The sequence below is a fragment of the Manacus candei genome, unplaced genomic scaffold, assembly GCF_025592945.1.
Source record: "Manacus candei isolate 608988 ecotype Guabito, Panama unplaced genomic scaffold, ASM2559294v1 h1tg000011l, whole genome shotgun sequence".
Taxonomy (NCBI): Eukaryota; Metazoa; Chordata; class Aves; order Passeriformes; family Pipridae; genus Manacus; species Manacus candei.
This window is the reverse complement of record NW_026138059.1, coordinates 9,219,420-9,235,168: the sequence shown is the minus strand read 5'-3', so window position 1 is coordinate 9,235,168 and position 15,749 is coordinate 9,219,420.

Here is a 15,749-nt window from a genome sequence, read left to right as displayed (position 1 = left end):
CAGACATTAAGCTCCTGGATTCACAGAATATTATGTGAAATTTTATTAACTCATGATGGCTTTGAATTTCCTTCTACACTGCATGGAGTTACTGTTTTTAATAATTATTGTAATCACTACTTTTAATCCAGGGAAAAAATCTCTGAAGAAGGTTTTCCAGACCTATCTAAATCACCAGGTGATTCCCTCGTGACATGAATTTCAAGATATCATACAGAGAGTGTGTGAGAATTGTTATATGTAATTGGTTTCTGCTCCAGCTGATCCTGCAGAGGCTCCAAATGTGAAGAGTCTGAGAAGGAAGACAAGCCATTCATGTTCTTTCAAATGATTTAATGGTTAAATGGCATTATTAAAAACCACTATTTTTTTCATCTCTTCCTTTCTATGGGAAGCAATACAGATTCCCAGTGAGAGGTCTTGCATGTCAAAGTTTGTATGGCAGGAATAGGTATGCCTAGATTTCCCAAACTATGCCTTCCTTCTAAGATTTTAAACAGGATTCACATCTTCATGGCCAGGTGATATGGTTTGAAGTTGGCTCCCTACCAAGTCTCCAAATCTTACCACAAGAAGTCCCCCCCCAAACCTCAGGGAGAAGGGAAAAAAAACCAAGAGAACTGAAATGAGAGAGAGACAGCTAAAGCAATATATATATATATAAATATATTTACTTATATTACAGTTATATACAATTGAAATATATATATACAATTTCAGAAGGAAAAGGGAAAGGGAATGGGGAAGGGAAAAAAGGAACGAAACCAAAATAAAATATATATATATATCCCGATCAATAGCCCAAGATCTAGCAACTAAAAGAATTAGCAAAAGAATATCTTACTGCTCTCCTTGGGACAACGGAAAGTCACACTGGAACGATCGCCGGCAACCTCCGCCTCCCAAGGTCGGCAAGGTCTTACCAGGCCTCGCTCCCCAACACGGCAGACTCAGCAGCAGGGAACCTGCACCTCCAAGCCGCCGGAAGGAAAGAGAGCGAAGGCCTCTCCTCCTTTCTTCTTATACCCCGGCTTACATAAAAATCGTAGGGAATACCGGGTAAGTCTGGGCACCTCCTTGGTTACAAACTGGTCACCAAGGAAGGCCTAGACTAAACTACCACACCAGGTCAGTATTGTAAGACAAAAGGCTACTCCAGATAACTGAAGTTTTATGTCTCTCACCTTGGAGACAGATTTACAGAGTCCTCTAAATTTCATGATATTACTTCAGATCACTCTTACACAAAAGAACTTTTAAAAAGAAACTTTTTGCATACAACAAATATTTAAAAAATCCTTTCTTCTGTATTCAAGAAACATAAAGCTTACTCAGGTATGCTATTTTAACTTTAACTATATCTGACTCTTCAACTTGCTCTGCTATAGTTCAGGGCTCATTAACATTTCCATTATAAGCCTTGATTACTCTGGCTGAGGATATCAGTTGTTACCAGCTGCATATCAGAAAATAAAGCAGGTTTTCAGCCTTGAATATATTTTAATTCATTATTAGAAAATTTGAATGTTTGACTGGTGGAAGTACTTTATTCAAGAACAGATGCACAGATTCAGTTTCAGTGAAATGTCTAAAGGTTTGTCCTATAATAATTTCTAACTAAACAAACTTGGATTAAGGAATATTATAAGGAAAACACTCAGTGGCCCTTAACATTTATAAAAACATGAAGAAGGTTAGACTAAAGGTTTTTGTGGTGCAGGATCCTGCCTCTGACAAGGAACAAGAGAAGATGTTATTAGGGTGCTCTATACAATCCACTTCATCCTTGATGGAAACCATTGTAAACATTCAATATCAGAGATACTTAAGTAATTTTCTTGTGAAAAGACATACTTTAAAGATCCTCATAAATCCAAGCCATCGCTTTGTAAAACATGGCAAAAGCTTGAATTTATGAAGGCAAAATCGAGCTTGACAAATCTGAAAGCCTTCTATATTGAGGTAAATAGATTAGTGGATGAGGGACGAGCAGTATATGTTGTTTACCTTGAGTTTGGTAAAGGCTTTGATACTGCCTCCAGCCATTTGGAACTGTCTCCCTTAAAAATCATCATAGACAAATTGAGAAAGTATGGGTTACATAAGTGGACAATGAGGTAGATTGAAAACTTGATGAACAAGCAGCCTAGAGGGTTGTGATCACTGGTAAAAAGTGCAGTTGGAGGCAAGTCACTAGCAGGGTACCCAAGGGATTGATACTGGATCCAGTGCTGTTTAATATCTTCATTAATATCTTCATAATATGCTATGGGACATAATACACCCACTGTAAGTTTGCAGATGATACAAAAGTAGGAAGATGGTTGTGCTGCTTTTCAAAGTGACACATACAATCTGGAGAACTGAGAGGAGACATGAATCTCATGAAGTTCAACATGGGTAAAGGAAAAGTCCTGCACCTGGTGAAGAATAAGCCTATGTGCCTAGGGTTTGACCATTTGGAAAGCAGTTTTGTAGAAGACCTTGGGATCCTGGTGGAAAACTGGCCATAAGTGGCAAAAAGTGCCAACAGCCTTCTGCCTTCTGGTCTACATTAGGTAAAGCATTGTCATCAGGACAAGGGAGGTAAATCTTCCCCTCTACTCAGTCCTAGTGTGATTGTATCTGGTATGTCCCCAGCACAGGAAGTATATGCACTTACCAGGACAAGTCCAACATAAGGCCGAAAAGCTAATGAAGAGACTGGAGCATTTCTCACATGAGGAAAGGCTGAGGTAGCTGGGACTGTTCAGTTCCATGACAAAAAGAGTCAGGAGGATTTTGTAAATGTGTATAAATACCTGTGGGAGGGAAGGAAGAAGAGTAAATAAGAGGAAATAGCTTCTCATTGGTACCAACTTGCAGGCCAAGAAGCAGCTCGGACAAATGTAAACACATTTGTGAAAATACTGTACTGCCTGAACAGAAGAAAACATTTTTTTTAATCTGAGGGTGGTCAAACACTGGAAAAAGTACTAACAATCTTGGGCTCTCTATTTATTGGTTAAGATGCGCCAATATCCAGTGTCATCATGTTCAGGAGAGTACTTCATCAGCATATGGGAGCCCTAAGTCAGCCCTAACAAAGATGTGACTATCAGCTTATCCAATATTACATGAAAGATCCCACTACCATATGCAATCTTTTTGTGTGTGGTAAGCTTTCCTACGGGGTCTGTCCAGCTGGAGCAGAAACACCTATTTTGAGATTTTCATCATGTCTTTGTGACCTGAAGGCTAAATCTTCAAGAAGGTTTTTTTCGTGACACACAGGAAAGTTTTTCTGCTTGTGGAACTGGACACTGAAAAGCAGCTGCCTAGGGAAATTAGGTTCATGGGTCTTTAAAAAGGAACTAGGAACTACTTCATAGAGGTTATATTATTAATGACACCTAAGCATCTAGGTACCTAGCAAGACAAACACAGACTGAGAAACTGGATCTATACTCAGTGATGGATTGTGACCTACAGAGGTTTAGAGGCGATAATTTTTGGAAGTGTCAGAATTTGCTAAAATTAGTTTTATGATTGTATTATTTTAATATAAAGTAATTTCAGCTATTTACGAAGGTCTGGACCAGCAATTTTAATCAGGCAGCTGGCCTTTGGAGTGATTGTGAGTATTTGCCCTTAAAGTGCATTAAAGCTACATTTTGGATGAAGATTTTGTACATTTTTTTTTTTTAAGTTTTGTGTCTCAGCATGCCACCTCTTTAATATTGCAGTGCTTAAAATTTAAAACTCCCAATACAATTCCTTGCTGGTGTTTCCAAGTCAGCAAATTAGCAGCCCAACACATGTTATATAGGGAATAGCTCAGCAATAGAATCAAAGCTCCTCAACATCCTTCTTTTTTTAGTTTTATTCTGACTTACTCTGCCGAGTGTGAACCAAATGACACATTATAAACCTCAGAGGGTCTTTTGCAGCTTCTGCTCAGACTTGAGAATTCCATCTGTTCTATTAAGGATCATTAAAACCAGGAAGAATTCTAGGCAGTTTCTGTAAAACCTAAAAGCAAAAATTATTATATTATTATAATTAGTTGTTTTTTTCTTATTCAACCAGAATAGCTTTAATCAGCAACTGGCAGAGGAAAACTCCATGGGACCCAGATAGAGGAGCTCATTAAATTACATAGGGAAGATACTGCATGTTCAGCTCATGGTGAAAGGTATATGCTGCTACAGCAGTGAATTGGTTTTGGCACCAGACTATAAGCTGTTTTGTTGCAATTTTATAAAATTACATTTTAAAGAAAGAAGCTTATCCTATGAGGAGAAAAGCAAAAAGCTGTACAAATTACGTCTGAAAACTAGCAAACATACCCATGGCCCATTCAGGATCATAAATTTTAATAGAAATTTACATCTGTAGTATATGAATGTAAAAAGATTGTACTTACCTGTTCTGAATAATATGTCTCCACTTCTCCACTACCCCCAGCTATATTTTCAAATGAACTCCATACCACCTTCCAATTGCACACACTTTGCTCTTCATCTGGAAGTTGTATACACTTTTTCAAACACATTTGAACTTAATATACTTCAGGTGGTGTCACTGAATACAGTGTTGTCAACACTTTGTCATCACAAATCTGGAAGACTTAATGTTTGCAAATCTAACACAGTATTTATGCTTCCTTTTAGCATAAAGGATTTCAGCATATAGGAATCACTCCTATAAAATACATTAAGTGACTCAGTCTCACTGAAAATGATTTGCATGGCCAAGATCCTCCTTTATAATACCAATAGCCCATTAAGTCTCTGAATATGCAAGACTGATTAAGCAGGAAGCAAGGATATTATGCTGTTTATGGACATCAATTAGTTTATGTTAGACAAGTTAACAATTTAAAATTTTATTTCTTTGCCAAGCAAGCACGTAATTTCCTCCATGTTATCTTGTGAATAGCATATATCTTAATATTTTAAAAATATTTGAATCATGATTAGTATTTCAGAGCAAAAGTGGCATAATAATTCATTAGATCAGTTCAGTTACGGTCAACTCACTGGTAAAACATATGATTTCAGTATGACTTTCTTTTTATTTATTAACTTTAAAAAAGGTTGCAGTTCAGTAAATCTCTGTGGTTTTTATCATTCATGTAATTATATCCAATTCTGTGCAATAATATATCTAATTAAAATTAAATAATTTATCTTCTTCATCCTCAAGAACTGCCAAGAACAGATTTGCAAGCATGAGTGTTGTGGAGGGATCATAAATGGTTAACAATGCTTACATTTGTCTTTTGGTTATACTGATAGATGCTGACATCTTTTCCAGTGATAACGAGTTCATAAGAAGGATTTTCAGAGGTAAAAATCTCAGGTTTTTAGGAAGAGTGTAATAACAAAAACACTGTTGAATGCATTCTTGCTTTTGCTAAAATGAATAGTGAATAATCCATAATTGCTCTGGAGTTTTTCATCTATTTTATACTTACCTAAGCATCTTTATCTCAAAAAAACCCTCCAAACACGAACAATCCACCGAGAAAACTATTAGATTACTCCAGCATTCTCTAAAAGAACCACATGCAAACACTTGTTTACACCTCTATATCTAGAGAGCTGGTAGGTTTTTCATGTATGCTCCCTGTTATTACCAAATCTAAACAATGAAATAAGACATCTGGTCTTCTAGAAAAGTTAAAATTTCCTGAAAGTTTTACTGTATGAATTTTAGAATTCTAAATTTTAAAATACACAAATTTCAGAAGAATACAATGAACAAAACTGCCAGATAATTAATTTAGATTTAGATTTCCCAATTTCCTATGCAAATTCCACAGAAATTTGGAAAATGTGCAAATGGAGACTACTTGTTTATAATGAAATTAAAACTAGGTTTACGTGATAAGCTATGACTATAAATAGAGGGAAGACAGTGAGAGTCTAAAATACAAAGTATTTAAACCTATGCAGCGCACAGCTAAAAATTAAGTAGGAGCATCATAAGGGAAGCTCTTGATACAAAATTTAGAGTCAAGGTATTCAAGGAGAGCTGTAACAGAAATAAAATGACTGAACTTCACAAAATTAACTGTAAACTTGCATTTGTACCATTTACTCAGTGGATTATTCCATTCCCTCAAAGAAACTCACTCTGATTAAGTAGACAAGGGATTCTGGTAAAAAAGCAATCAAGACAGACAAGAAACTAGAAGACATACTTGATAGTTTTTCATCTCTAGTTCCTGAGATAAGGGATAACAACTTGACTGGTTGAGTTCTTCAGAGTTGATTACTCTATCTTTTATCAACTTACCTCCTTTCCTTTGGTTAGCAAATCATATGCAATCCGCTTAAACCTGGCTTGATTGTCCTTGATTGTATCCATTATTCATGGGTGTTCACTAAAAAATTAGATGAATATGTTTCAGAGATGGCTCATGGGCTTTGGGTATTTGCTGTTAGTCACATGTAGTAGGCATTCAGTCAGGTGTGATGATTTTTGCTCTATAAATGGATAACTACTCTGTTACGAAAATCACGCAATGTCACATTCCCAGAGCATCATGTTGATGACAGTTATTTGTACTAAAATGAGTTTGAATTTCAGATGCACTATCCTCCCTATCCCAGAGAATTGACTCAAGTTTAATGCAAAATGAGTATTGATAATCTCAGAAAGTAAAAAAGTACAATTACTGAGCAATAGAATAAATTACATTGTTTTTGAAAATTTGGACAGAACTTTAAAATCTTTCATTTGCTACTTTTCGAGTTTGTGACTGATGTCAGTTTTAACTTTGCATTATCTTCCTATTTAAACCATTGTGGATGTCCTTGTGTGTGTCTCTATCTCATACATTTATTAAACTAAAATAATACTTAGTAAGTATCAAAGTCGTTTAAATGACTGTGGCATGTTGTTGCCTGGAGGTGTTTGTTCATTCTTAGCCAAGGTTCAGAAATTTTACAAAGATCAAAAAATAATCCACCCAACCACAAAACCAGACATAATTTCCAAACTGGAATTGGAACTGGTCAAAAAATATTAACAATCAACTAAAAATGAATAAGCTCATTGATTTCCAAAATAGTATATAGGAGATGACCAGAACCCTAACAATCAATTAAGGTAACAGATTAGTTTTATTTAAGTTCAAAGGAAGCCATTCATCACAGATTTATCACATATCGTTTTTACTTTTTTTCTTCTTTATAAAAAATAAATATTTATTAGCTAAGAAGCAGAATATATCCTGAGTATTTTTTTAATGTCACTAAGAATAAACAGCAAATTACCAAAAGAAAGGTAGAGAAAATTCAGATTATCTAGTCTGTTGTTTTTTCCAGTAAATGCATGTTCAACACAAACATATTAATAAAAATTAGTTCTGATTCCCTAACAATTAATGAAAAAAGACTAATTTTGGTTTAATTAATTGTTTACTCTCAATTAATTCTACTGTTGTTGAAATGAGATTGATAATCTGTCTCAGTTTAAGGCGACTGGAATGTTTCACTAAGAAGGATGAGTTATGAAGGAGACCAAACTCCTCTTTCTCAGCAATTGTAAATCCAAAATTAAGAGGCTCCAATCGAGGAAGCATGGAAAAAAGAAGAAATAGCAACCCTTTATTAAAGGATATATGTATATTGGCAAAAACAGCAACAGAACACAAAACCAACTGAACAATAATCCTGTACCCGAAAGTCCCCTTCAAAAAAGGAAACAGTTTGATACTTCTCTGTCCTCTGGCGCGATTGTAATCACGGTTGGCAGGGGGCACTCTTGGATCGCTGGAGGAGCAGAGCCTGCAGTGCTCGGTGTTGGTCAGCAGGGGCACTGTTGGGCACATGGGGGCCCGGATCACGGGAGAAGCCGAAAAATGGAAATTATTTTCCCCTCCCACTGAGGAGGGGAAGGGGAAAAAAAGGAGAGAGAAAGGTGGTTTCTTTCCCACTGAGCTCACACTGACTGCAGCTGGCTGCAGACAGGACTCCCCCCTTGTTCACTGGTGAGCACAAACTCTCCTATGAAATCTCAGCAGATTCAGGCAGGAGACAGGGCAGTGCACAGGGAAGCTGAGGCTGGAGAGCAGCCAGATGACCAGGTTGAGAGCAAAACGGCCTCAAAGCTTTTCCAACACACACACCCCCCTTGCCTCTGTTAAGGCAGAAAATCCAGTGTCCCCCGTTTGTAAGGAGAGGAGGAGAAAAACTCCTCCCTCCTCCCTGCAGTTGTTTTAGAAGGGTTATTAACCAGGAATGCAGGTCTGCCAGCTAGATCTTTTGTACAGTCAACTACCCCTTCCCCCTCCTCCTTCAACCTCCTTCTCTTAAAGTGGGACAGGGGAAAGGAAAATTTCTGCTTGGATTTTTAGAACAAGTAAACCTATGACATAATCACGGCTGCTTTAGATAGAATCACATGAAAGGTAGTGGCTTCATTTTGCGAGAACACTTAATAATCTTGCAAAAAAAAAAAGAAAGCATTCTTTAAAAACAGTGTATTCCTGTAAATCTTTAATATAATAATTTAAATTTAAAGCACTTGAAAACCTTTGCTTAACTTCAGATGTATAGAAGTATTTAAGACAATTGTTAGAGTGAGGTTGTCCTTTGAAAGTCCATAATGATTAGTTTGCCAGAAAGGTGTAAATGCACCTTTTAGTGCAGTATTTCACCAATAAATGAATGTTGTTCTTATTCTATATTCATTTCCTACACACACAGACACACTTTATGCATTGTTATTATGAATATTCACACTCCTTGGAGACAATTCAAGTGATAGTTGAATTCGAAGATTTCCATGAATTTACTACATAAAATATGACAAGTTTCACTATCAGTGTTTAAAAGTAGTAACCCTCTGCTAAAATCTTGTCCTTCTGCTATAACCTGAAAGACTAATAGCAATCTGCTAGGAATGTATTTTACATTGTTTCTACCCAGGTGCAGTAGCTCCAGAATGCCCCTCTCTGCAGCCTGTTTGAGAGTGATGGGTGCTGAGCTCCCATCGCAGAGAGCCCTGGCCCCATGGCTCACACCTTAGTGGGAAATGGTGTGAGCAGGGGTTTGCCTGGGCTTCTCAGGAGCTACAGCTCTGTTAGTAATCTGCACAAGGACAGGGCATGGATTCAAGCTATGGTAAGCTGTTGTTCACAATGAGGAGAAAAAAGCATTTAGTTGTATTCTATAGGCCCTCTTGAGCAGGGAACTTTGCAAGTCCACTTTATTTACTAGTCTGGGCTCATGTTTACAAATGCAGCCCAGCTGGGGTACATGCTGTAGGTTCAGCACCTGGTCCAACCCAACTGATGTCTTTCTGGAGCGATGGCATTGCAGCAGCTGTACAGTCTAAGCCTCCAGTTTTGCAGTCACAGTGGCAAACATATCCTGTAGCCATAAATCCTGGTGTGCCATTACCACATGCACTGATTCCACTGCAGGGCCAGGGTGGTTTTGTGGTACCTTATCTTCAAGCATTCGATGATTCTATCAGAAGCCCATCTGCCTCTCACCTGAAGCGTGTCAGACCCCAAAACCTCAAAGACATCTGATATTTCTAGGACAAAATTTCTATTTTCCTGAAAGTTTTTCAATGGGCTTTATTCACGACAATTCTGCTGCAGAGATAATTTTCTACTTCTCTACTAGACCACTGATCACTGCAGTCCACAGTTCCTTATGGGGTAGCAAGAAAAGAGAATATCTGAAGGTATCATCATTTGGTGGGATGCCTTCTGCTGCCCCACTCCTACTTTTAGCCCCTTGGTGACACAGTATGCTCCTGTACTCTCAGAGCAATGGCCCTGTCCCTTCACACAGAACAGCAAGTCACAAACAAGATAAAACCAGAGCAAGATAAGGTAACTCACAGCTGATTTTGTTTCATTCTCCATTACAAATAGAGTGTCTTTAACAGTGGCTAAAAAGATAGTTTGTGGCATAATGTATTAAAAATAATGGTGTTTTTTGGTTCTCAAAGAAACAAAACATATTCAAAGATCCAGTGGTCCATATAATTAGTTCTATGGCCCTTGTTTTATGATATAGAAAACAGTATAGGATAATACTGAGATTGATAATACTGAGATTGCTTATTTGTGATGGTGGACAGCCACAGCCCACATTGACTTAATATATAATTGACAATGCTTACTCCTTCAGAAAGCCAAATATAAAGTGAATAAGCCTGTGGGGCAATGTCAGTGTTTGATTTTTCAGTCATGTTAAGGAGTGTATGCAGATCAGCTCTTCATCAATTAACTAAACTGAAATGTTTACTGTGGAAAAGCTTAATTGTACAATAAAGAAATTATTTTGTCACACTGAGTTGTAAAGCAAATTAGCAGCAGACACTGAATAGTATAAAGCATAACACAACTCTAACAAACAATATTTGATTAAAGTTGTTAAAACCTCACATATTGATTCAATTGAATGCCTGTTGGACATCCATAACTTTAAGGAAGGAAAAAAGCTACAAGAAAATTGTTCAGCACACATGCAAAACTTTACAAAGTCCTGATCTAAAACTATAATTGCCATTCAAATCAGAATTCTTTCCAAGTGGGAATGCAAACTCATACAGTTTACATACGGAAGCTGGTCTGAATCAAATGGTCATCATTTGACCATATCCAGTCAAATTTTGAATATATCCAAGTATATGCCAGTGTCTCCTTGTTACAACCCGCCCCAGAAGGCGAGGGTAACCCAGGTTCTTGTTAATAGATCCGTTGGGGCAGATTAGAGTGAAACTACACTGAATTATATGACATACATAGATATAGATATAGATGATATAGATATAGATGATATAGATATAGATATAGATATAGATATAGATATAGATATAGATATAGATATAGATATAGATATAGATATAGATATAGATATAGATATAGATATAGATATAGATATAGATATAGATATAGATATAGATAGGGTTTATTGTAGAACAATTTGGTTGCAATGGAAAGCAGGTATGTAACCATTTTGTTTATTATTATCTATTGTAATATGGCAATATGAAAGCCTAAAAATGTCACTTAAGAAAATGTATAAGGGAAAAGAAAGGAAAAAAAGAAAGAAAGGATATATGTATTAAGATACACAATCATCACCCATGGATCTACAATGAGACTTGATTGTTGCCTTTGGTCAAAGTGATAATTGAAGTCTTGATCCATCAGGGGTGGAGGGAAAAGCCCATGAAACACAATTTAATATACACTGAGGCTCGGTGGGAATGCCCGGGTACCTCCCCTGGTGGGGGAAGCTTTCAGTCCTCTGGTGGAAGGTCTCCGAAATAAGTCAGGGGAGGCACTGGAGGTCTTCGGTGGTTTATGACCCCTCCTAAGACATGATAGCTGCCTCCCATGTCAGCACAGTTGAGCCAGTTGTGCCCCATTAGACCTTCCTCATCACCAGATGTGAAGGTGAAGAGGATGGCTGTCCATGCATGTACAATTTCAGGTTTGTATCATAACATTAAGAACTGTGTCACCATCACAGTGGCATATCACCATGCTTTGTCCATGCTACGTATGCACCAAGTTGTATAACTAGAACTGACGTTACTTTTCACTAGAAAACTCACTGATAAATTCTTTGTGAATATGGTAATGTCAGTGTGTCATAACATCTTTCATATAGAGTGAACCTTCTTAAAATTATAGAAAACGCTGTTACATGAGAGGTTTTTTTTGTACCTATATTACATACCCACTGATTTCATTGACATCTTCATCAATTCTACTAATTAGCTTGTTTTTATATATATTGACTCTTTTCATTGACTTTAGCAGAATTCTACAAACTCATTTAGTGTCTTAATAGACCATATATTCAATAGCGCAGTAATTTATTCAACCCGTAAGGCATTGTTCCTTGACTTTATTGCCCATTATGTACTCCACATAACAAATTCTCTTTACTTGTAACAAACACTAATCAAATGACAAAGGCATTCTGGCAGTCTGCTTCAAATATTAAAGATTTATGTTAACAAGATTAACATAACATAACAAGATTTTATAATCCTTGTTCACATGGTATTTAGACATTGTGTAGATTAATGCAATCTCACTCCTACAGCTGTAGATCTCACAGTTCCTTCACAGTCAACTTTATTTCCCTTTGGTTTTAACTAATTGAAGATAACTACTCTACATAACTGGTCATGGTATCAGCTGTAAAAACTCCTCTAGTCAGAAAAGAGGACAGTCTTTGACTGTCAGGGAGATTAGCTCAGTTGGTCAGAGCATGGTGCCAATAAGCACAAGGTCATGGATTTGATCCCTGTATTGGCCTTTCGCTTAAGAGCTGGACTCAATGATCCTTGCGTGATTCGGCTGAATGATGCAACTGGTAGATATGAACTCACAACTTTATGATAATAAAATGTGCTGTCAAAGTTGAAATGTGCTGTCAGAACAAAACACGGAACAAAGAAGTAGTTTCCCGAATTTACTGCAACACTTATTCGTTGCCCACATCTAATAAAAGAAAATGTTACCATAGTGTTACTTATTAATATAGCAAAGCAGAAATAGGAAAGATCAACTTCCTTTCACTTGCCACAGCCTAAAAGAATATACATGAACCTTTGTCATAGTTACCTTAAAGAATGATCTCCCATGTAGGTCGAGTAGTGTTTATTATCATCAATATTAGAGGGTACACCATATTTTTTTTAGTACTGCCTTGTTTTATAATTCTACTGTTACCTCTTGTTGGAAGGCCTTTTTTTTCAGATTAAAGAACATGTAAATACTTTTGTATGGAAATATTTTGTCCACAGATTGGATTTTGAACTGAGCATCTTAACACTACTCTCTCTCCCCTCCCACTTTTTCCAAATTCCTTCTTCCACGTGTTTTGAATACTTTCTAATTTTTTCAAAATCTCTTCAACTTTAGACTTCAGAACTGGATGAAAAAACAAATGCATTGATGTAATTGAAAAAGGCAATATTAATTATTTCTTCCTGGTGTTCTCCTGGCTTCCTAAAGCTCCTGTTCACTCTAGCAACATAAAGAGATTCCCTGTTCAACTGGTAATCTATTATTACCTCTCAGTGTTCCCTTTGCATTGGAACAACATATCAGCCTTCATTCATTCAAGTCTATTCTGTTTCTGGAACATTCATCTATGGACTGCTGTACTGCAGTGGAATGCAGACTAAACTGGATTCGATATGTGAGGTGTACCTGTTTATAACGTATTTATATGCTGCTTCTCTCTAAAGGGTTTATTTATTTATACTCTGTAATTTTCTCCATATTTGAAGTAACATTGTAAAAGTAATTGTCTTTTACAAGCTAAACTGTCATGTTATTGTTCCAGAATCTGTGAATTCTGATTTCTGTTCTGCCGCACACTAACATGAGACAGTATGAAGGTATCTTGTCTTCAAGGCACAGACATCTTTGCATTTGTTCATAGTTTTTTCAGTTTTCCATAAAAGTCAGGTATTTCCTAGAACCCTGCCCAGTTCCAAGAATGGATCTATTAACTTGATAACTATCGAACTTCATTGTTAATTAGTAGTCTTGCTAATGAAAGAACAAATAACGTTGAGATGTGAATTGTTGTCTTAAATTAAATGTTTTAAAAGCAAAATAGACAATTCTGCTGAGATGAGGGATGAAGGGAATGCAGAAACTCTAGAAAAAACTAGCAATTATTGGATACTTATTATTTTATTCCCTAGTCCAGTAAGATCCTTCTGGGGCATAAAATTGACCATTACTGAAATCTCTTGTCATTGCAAGCTCCTAATCTGCTAAACCCATCTCTGTTATTTAGGTGTGACCTTCTTCCTGTTTTCCTCTTACCTGCTGTATTGTTTTTAAATGCTGTATCTTCAAAAACTAACTTCTTCACAGTATTTCATTGCCTCCACCCAACTACCCTTATTCATTTTGCCCAAGAACCTTCCTGCACTCTTAGCACTAATGACTTGTACTTGTCAGTTCTTCTCTACATAGTTCTTCCTTTCCTCTTATTCCCAATATAATGAAGGTAATAGAGCAGGAATATGCTCAGAGGTGTTCAGTGTTCTGACAAAAAACAGGTCCACCATATTTTTCAGGGGTTTAGGGTAGTAATGCAAGAGCCTCAGTTGGTATCTCCAGCTGCAGAAATTCTTCCCCCAGCAACTTACCCCTTGTTGCCTGAATTGTTCTGAGATAGACTTGTTGGGTGAAATAAACAGGAACAATATTCTCCACTTTCTTAATTATTTTCTTCGTGGTTGTAGGCCTAAGAAATATTGGGAAGTAAGCAGATGATGAAGAAGGGGTGGTCAACCTCCAGGTGCTGAAGGGCACCCTTCCTTCTCCCAGTTCTTCAGTGTCTCCCCAAGCTACAGTGGATAGAGGAGAGGATGGCAGAGGCAATGGCAGGATCAATTGCAATCATGGGGTGGGTCAGACACACCTTCCCTTCTGTGACCAACTGGGCATTTCCTGCTATGGCTTCAATTTTAATTTTGACACCAGACATTCTTCCTTTCTGCTGTTAAACTATGGGATTATACACTTTATCATTAGTACTGTAAAGCTCACTGCATGCTTAATGTTCTGGTTTGTCCTAATGGAGGAGGTGGTAGCACTGAATCACTGGAAAGATTAATCGTAGTAAATTTGCCTTTAGTGTCCCAAAAGAGACATGAATAGCAACTGCAGGTTACTTACTCTGACAAAATCTTAATCCACCTGCCTTCGTGGTTTCCAGAAATATTTGCTGGTCTTAAAGCAGTTTATACTGCTTATCCTAGGCAATACTTCTTTTCATTAATTAACTGCTCTCCTTTATGTCCCTTATGTGTTCTTTACAGCATGCTTGTGTGATGTCTCCCATCTAAGGCAGACATAATTACATTGAGATATGAAACATTTACTATTGTGCAGCAAGAGAGGCTCGTGTATCAAGGATACCATTTCTGTCTAACCTTATCCTTAATTCTGCTTAGGTTCTATAGATAGTTGAACCAGATAAAAATGTTAAGTGACATGCTGAATTTCAGTAGCATATATTACATTTTGTTTCTTTTTGTCACCAACCTCACAGTTTCATAAACAAACTCACCTGTTACACAGTGTTAGCTGAATTGGTAATCAGGGTGCTAGAAATACCAAAGGAAGAGCAATACCATTTTAATTGCACAGCCTGCTCTGGCTGTAACAGGGGAATGTCTGTTTAAGACAGTGCTTATCACACCATATCACATTTTAATTAAAAAAAAGTTACTTGAAGCCATCTATTAACAGTCACGTCAACAAGCTTTTTAGAAACAAAAAATTTCAATTTCTGAACATCTCTGAAAAAGGCAGAAAGTACCAAGGATGCAAAAACAACACAGGCCTTACTATCTTGTGTAATATCTGTCTCTTGTATCCATATTCACGTTTGGTCCTTAACTGCAAGCTTTTCTGGGCAGTCCTTTTTGGTACACATTCACTGCTTAATAGAGGATATATATATTATCAGTGACATTTTACTGAAATCTCTTTAAAAGAACCTGTGACTTCGTACAGTGTCTCTGAGCAAACCATAGAAGGTAGATATTGCTTCTTTGAAGGGGTGAAATTTTAAGTCCTTTCAGTTTGGACTAGACATCTATGAGTAATGTTCAGTGGCCCCACACTTTTCTCCAATGTGCCTTTGACAGAAACTTTGCTTTTGTAACTACAGTGTCATGACCAGAAGTGAATTGCAGTAATATATGAAAGCTTCCCAGAGAAATACTTACTGTTTCCCTGATAATTT